The sequence below is a fragment of the Alosa pseudoharengus genome, unplaced genomic scaffold, assembly GCF_046254945.1.
Source record: "Alosa pseudoharengus isolate Yale_2024_CS ecotype anadromous, Long Island Sound unplaced genomic scaffold, YU_APseudo_1.1 YU_APseudo_1.1_scf_17, whole genome shotgun sequence".
NCBI lineage: Eukaryota > Metazoa > Chordata > Actinopteri > Clupeiformes > Clupeidae > Alosa > Alosa pseudoharengus.
In genome coordinates, this window is record NW_027468640.1 from 23,014,906 (window position 1) to 23,021,808 (window position 6,903).

The following is a 6,903-nucleotide window of genomic DNA, read 5'->3' on the forward strand; positions in this document are numbered from 1 at the left end:
CTTTATTTTTAATTCATGCACCACATTAACATATTTACATAGAGTATTGTTTATCAAAGGGTCTGAAATAAGTAAGCTGGTCAATGCATATCACTACATAGTCATCATTTTGTTCCTCTATACAGAATGCATGCAAGTGTTCATCAAAGTATAAAGTATCAACTGTACAACCTATTATGAATGCATGCTGTTCATGTATTATAATGCAGCATATTTTCTTGAACACAGGTAGATCATGGTAAGTGGTTTCTGTGTGATAACAGGAAGGACTGGCAACATGGATGCAGAGGTAGTTGGCTGATCACTTGAAAATTCCACCTCAGAATGTATTTGTGATGCCACTTCCTGGTTAGTATGGACCTGTTCATCATAGCAAAGCTTATGCACAGTGTTTAGGTGCTTTCTTAAGCCATTGTACGTACAAAAAGATGAAGCACACCCTCGCATTTCAAACATAAGTTCTTAGCTGGATACAAACCATGTTGAAACTTTAAATGCTTACATAGAACTGAACAGTCTTTGTGGTGCATTTTGCAAACAAAACATGTGAACATTTTCAGAGAATTGTACTCTGACCTTTGAGAGCTGATGGCCTTTTAACGCTCTTGCAGTAGTCGAGCTCTCAGTTCCTTGACTCGCGGGCTTTCCTTTGCTTTTCCGATATCAATATTGTACACCGCTGTCTGGATGAAGGTGTAGAAGCTGGTAAGCACTTCATCGTAAGAGAGGCTGAAGACGTAGTGAGCTTTGAATAGCTCATCGAAAGCAGCTACCGTTGTCTGAGCATTGCTTGGGATGGGTTTCTGGTCCACGACAATGAAGAACCTCTGGATTCTCTTCTTTTGCTCACCGATGCAGAGGAGGAAGGGCTGTCTTGCATCAACTTTCTCCAGGAATGTGGTGAGGCTTGCACCCTCCTGTAGTTTGAATGACACAGCATCAAGATTTATTCTTATAGTCCTATATTAACTTGCAACAAACTTCAACATAACTGCTAAGCAAAAAGTGGTTTTGGTCGTACAACAAAAGATGAGGGTACATACTTTAAGAAATCTTACAAGATGGTTGGCTGCCTGTGCTGAGCTGATCTTAGCTGTTTTCTTATGGCCTCTTGATGTAGGGGGCAGGAGATGCAACAGCAGGAGGAGAGCTGACATATGGCTATCCCAGCCTTGGAGAAAATAGATAATTAGTTGAATATTTGGGAAGTAATTACCTCTTGCTTGCTGTACATGTAATCTATCTAAAAAAAATCAATTATTTACCAAAGTCATTCTCGGCATCAGAGTCAAAAGCTGCAAGAAGATCCTCAACATGCATATTTGAGGGAAGACTCTGGCATTCTGTGATGACTTTCTGCATGAAAAATGAGGGCCACTTTGCCAGAAATTTCCCAGATATTTCCTCCCCAAACATCATGGAAAAATCTTGGTCAATCTGTAAACAGACACACAATGTCCATATACATGTCAAAAGTGTGCGTTTCATTTGGAGGGATTCAGTTTTAAAATACTAATCAACAATCTATACATATACTTACCAATCCAGGAACATCAAGGAAACGAGGGAAGACATCCAAGACTGTAGATGTTGAATCCTGGTCATGAACTAGCTTCTGTCTATACTCAAAGGTGGCTCTCATTCTCTCTTTTACCACGGAATGATCTGTAGAGTATCTGATGACAGAAAGCGCCTCCCGACACTCCTCACCGAAGAGCTGCTGACTGGTTAACAGGGATTCTCGATAGGTTGTTGGGCTGTCCTGCAAATCAGGCCTGGAACGCCTGTGGGAGCCATCAAAGCTGTTGCGTTGGACTGTCTTGAGTCTCCAAGCAAGGTAGCCAGTATTGGCGTCTGGATCATAGTAATGTTCCTGTTCACATAAGCACAGATATGTACACACACAAACACATCAAAAGAGCAAACAAAAACTATTCAAAAGTTAACAGTACTAATTACAAAAATCGAAGACACATTAATACTTACATATCCATTTTTTGAATATGGATCTTGCAGATATGGAAAAAGGGTCACAATTCCTAGTGCATAGGTGGTCCGCACACTTGTGGGTGGAATTCTCCTTTTAAAAGAAAATATGTGTTACATTTGTATCCAGTCTATGCATGCATGTTATCCTTGGTCGTTTCAAATCATTTCTTACCCATAGGATTCAGTCATTTCTGCAATCAAAATATTGATCATCTGTCTACGCGTTGCATCTGACAGCGTTTTCTTTTTGTAATATTCTTTGAAGATTTCTTCACCCTTTGGATTGGACCTCAGGATAGCTTCAATCTTCTGCAATTTTTTTTTTACATATCAGCTTAAGCAAATTAATTACTTCCTCCTGTTAATTTAACTTTAGATATACTTCTAAATTCACCTGCTATGAGATGCATGGTGGCAGTTCAAGTGCTAGTAATAATTTTCCATTCTAATTTACATTTAAAAATTTGACTTTCATTGTTTTCACCTGTCTTGCTTCATCACGGTCCAGGTCACCAAGGCCCCTCTTCCTGTTCTTAGTGGATGAGAGAATGACAGTAGAAGCTGTTGAAGCAGAAGAAGCTGGTGATGCTGATCGGTCTGACGTTGACACAGGGGATGCTGGCAATGACACTGGTGACACTGATGGGCCTGGCAATACTGAGGACTGTGTCTCGTCTGCCACAAGACATACTTCGAGATCTAAAAATGTTCCACAGGAAATAAAATAAATATTTCCATACAAGGATTAGGGAGAAGTGTTAAAAAATATCCTTGACAAAATAACAGTGAAATCATATTTTAAAATACTTAAAAGAATTTTAGAGTTGGCAAGAAATAAACAGATTCAATTACACACATTTTGGAAAATGTATAAACAGGTGTAAGACCTTATATAAAACTATTTCTAAACTTAACTCTCATAAGTAATCATAAACTGCTAGGATATATCAACACATAACTTACACCAAGATCACGTCTTCCAAATATTGATTTATTAAACGTACCTGATACTGGATACTGACAATATCCAATCTTGAAGTTCTGGATCCCTGACTTTATCAGCTCATCAAATATGTCTGCGTCGACCTCAGTACCTGATGTATCAGTCAAGCTGAGGAGACCTTCATTCAGAGATTCAGCCTGCAGGCTAAATATGTCTGTTACTAGGATAATACAAAGAGAAATTACATTGAGCTACCATGTCAAATATATCATTTGGATTTGACCTTTGTAAGTCATTATTGTTTTGAGTTTAAAAAAGGTGGATACAAACCTGTTTGAAGAAACTGGAGAAAATCAAAGTTTTCATAATTTTGTGGAACTTTTATGTATTTTTGGACTCCTCTATATTCTACCCTGGCCAGCATTTTCTGTAGAAATTTTAGAAAATTCATGTTCAAATTCAAGCTTTCAACATATTTTCTCTGGCAAATGTAATGCAGTTTAAATTAGTGGTCAATGAAAGCCAATGTCATGCAACTTTTACAACATTTTATCACAAGAAACGACAGGGATGACAAAAATCCCATTCATCTGGTGTGCCCTGTGTAACTAGTGTCGCCATAGACTAGTGTCGCGACCACCAGCGCGAGTATAAATAGTTACGGCGCTCCCGTGACGTCACATTGTCGCGCGACAGGTCGGGAACGTCGAGTAAATCTATGGTATACGAGAATTTACCATGACGTCACAATAACAATATACATTCTTCTGGGTGGCAAAAGCTGAAGCATTCTCCATTGGCACTACTAGTAAACAACCCCTTCCATGTCATTTGACCAGGGGAGAGCGATCAAGAAAACAGAGTAAATGGCTTAAATGAATGATTTTCGTCTTGCGGGGTGCTACGGGACTTCTCATTCATATTCATACGGTTATGGGAAGTCTCATTAATATGCAATGAGTCATATGTGTCTCTAGCCATGCTGCGTCCACTCTACCCAGTAGTTTGAACGAAGTGAAGTGTCAGTCGAAATCAAAGGCGAATTATGAAAATGCTACGTGAGGTAAATTGCTTGGGGAACCCACCGTCGGCCGTAGCCTAGGCCTAATACATTTCAACAGGTAAGTTAATTCAAAAACAGACGTGGTGGATATTCAGACATAGCTAACATGAGAGACTGGCCGGTTGCACAAAACACCTAGTTCAGGTTCCCTTAAAATCTGATTTAAGGCCCCCTTAAAATAAAATCGGCTGCACAAACACATTTAAGTATTCTACTTGGTTTCCTTATCATTTTCCCTCAAGTATTTAAGGTTTTCTCCTTTTCTTATCTTATAAGAAATTCCGTTGCACAAACGACCTTAGCAGCCTAAATAACCACATGAGGTTCGGTTCGCCAGGCAAAATGTAACAAAAAAAGTTTATTTTGGTGCCCTGATGACAGTCAGGATAATATCTAACTAGCTAGCTAGTATTGTCCAATTCATGTCTGGCTTTACTGATGAATGGATAAATGTCACCGAAAATTATTAAGGTAAGATATCATAAACTTGGGTTGCAGACTACGGCATAACTTTAGCAAGCTAGTTACAACTATGTCCGTTGAACGTAGCCTACCAGTTGAGTTATTCATTGCTAACATTAGCTATTGATAGGCCTACAGTAGGTGCATTAATAACTATAGCTAACATCGTTAAATTAATTGTCACTGCCGTGTTTCATCCGTCAAACTTGTCAAAGTTAGTTATAGGCCTACTCAGATTTGTAATGCGTCATTCACTATCTGATTTTATCAACAATATGTGCACACAGCTTGCTATTATTTTGGACAGTCCCGTATTGACCAACATCTGCATCCTCAGAAAAGCAAGCACAAATTAGCAAACAAACAATCTCCGTGGTTGATACTAAAGGGACAAAACTTAAAGTGCTTTGTGCAAACGGCCCTAAGGAGATAGCAATAAATGAAATGCATAGTAGCCTAGGCTAGCCTACTATAGCCTAATGTGTAAATGAACCTCAGCCTGCCATTGAGTGGTTATTTTAGTGACTGTTGCTGTTTGACTTACAGTCTGTTAGATGGTATTTCCCTGCTATCTAAATAAAAAGGCTATGATCGGGTTTTTGTTGATCGGATGATGTTTGTATGATCGGATACAGATGTAAGAAGTGGCTACTCCGCCACCAGGCAGTCTTGCCATCTCTGTAGCATTACTTTTGACGACGTCCACTAGCATTAAACTTCACCCACAGGTTCCGCTGGATTTTTTTTTCTTTCTGAAGGACATCGATAAAAACCCTACACTTTTTGCTGTATATCTGGCGGCACAACCCCAAACACAACACGTTTTCGTTATTGTTTCAACTTTGATCAACAACAATGTTTTAACTATGTAAGGTCAGTGGAAGCCGCTTGCGTTCTGCCACCCGGAAGGATCTTGGAGCCTATTGTTTACAAACATTCTGAAATGCCGTATAAACAGAGAATGTCAGCCCTTATCCCATTACTGAAGCTATACTGAGCCAAATGCAGTATAACGGCTAACAGGCAGTCAGGGCACACGACATGATCTGGGATTGTAGGCCTACATTTATTTCCACAATGAACCCGATCAAACACAAATGTTTCTCTGATAAAATACAAAGGTCTTTTGAATTACACCAACAAAACAAGAGCCGCACCGTGTTACATGAGCTACATATTACACAATCGTACACTATCAGCGCTTGCTAGCAAGCGAGGCATGCCAGCCAGAATGTTCACGTACATGGAACTATAGCTAATTAGCGTTCGTTAATGCTAATTAACGCATAGACTGTATCTATGAGTTAACGTTAACGCTGGCTAATGCCAAGCTAAGCCATCAAAATACTGACATGTTAGAATTAACTTACTTAGCTTAAGCTCTTCAAGGTGAAAATTCCCGCAAAGTTGCAAACTTTTTATTACCATGAAAGGCAAAGTTTTAGTTAACTAAAATGTTTACAAGTTGGCGCTACTGCAATTAGCACAAGTTGCGGTGGCGTGTAACAGTGTGGTGGTATAGCTGCTAGTTAGTTTACCATCGAATGAAAAAAAGAGCAAGAGAAAATATTGATATCAAACTATTACTTTAACATACGATATATGAATTACTTACCGAACAACACACATCTGTTGAAGACCGAGTGTGGACAGCAGGAGAACTCTTCTATCGGTGCCGGTGGTCCATGGGTGGGTGCATGTGAGGAAATGAGGGCGGGGGTGATGTGCACGTTGAGTGTCACGGCCAGGTTCAGAGTTACAGAGTTGTTAAATCAGGTATGACACTTTAAGTGTCAATTTAAAAGCACTTCGTCATGACACTTTGTTTTTACACTAACTATATGTTAACAGAGAGTTGAATATGTGGGATTCGACTCTATTCAGAGTATAATTCACTCTATCCTCCTTAAAAAATCACTGACACCAAAATAATAACTCTTTTCAATTTGCTGTGTGGTGATACAGATGCAGGGACAAGTGGTTTGCTACACATCTGATGGTTGCACAAGCATTCAGACAAGCACATTCAGGACTGGGGGTTACTGCAATAAGCAGTGGTAGCACGCTGGCTGAAAGTAAATAAGCTCAAGAAGTCACAACTGAACTTGTCAAATGGTACAAACTGGAGTGGAACCACAGAATGTGGGCTTAAAACAACCCAATGCAGTTCTATAGGCTACCTTAAAATAACTGTTTCAAACTCATGGTAGGCTACACTGACATATACTGTAATACAGAGAATGAAGTCTCTGACATCAATGAAGTCTCTGTCAATGCATGCCCAGAATGATATTGCACTGTGTAAAGCTGTTGTTCAGGTAGGATCATGACCGTTTTTTAACTGTACTGTGTAAGCGCTAAATGGGGTTAGGCTATATTGACGCCATGGGACCGGGGCAGATTACTGTAAGGGGGTCATGGGCCCCTAGGCTACATTTTCTGTGGG

General features: G+C 39.6%; 1 long non-coding RNA gene across 2 annotated transcripts; it reads right to left on the reverse strand.

The window, feature by feature from the left end:
• Nucleotides 1-1,603: 1,603 nt before the first annotated feature.
• Nucleotides 1,604-6,402, reverse strand: LOC143127464 (uncharacterized). 2 transcript variants are annotated; one of them, XR_012987637.1, is made up of 6 exons: nucleotides 6,073-6,402; nucleotides 3,263-3,359; nucleotides 2,994-3,152; nucleotides 2,474-2,688; nucleotides 1,987-2,080; nucleotides 1,604-1,873 (listed from the first exon to the last, which is right to left on the reverse strand). It is a non-coding gene; the product is annotated as an uncharacterized LOC143127464 (long non-coding RNA). The 2 variants fall into 2 exon arrangements; XR_012987638.1 differs by lacking the exons at nucleotides 1,604-1,873; nucleotides 1,987-2,080 and adding an exon at nucleotides 2,227-2,298.
• Nucleotides 6,403-6,903: the final 501 nt, after the last annotated feature.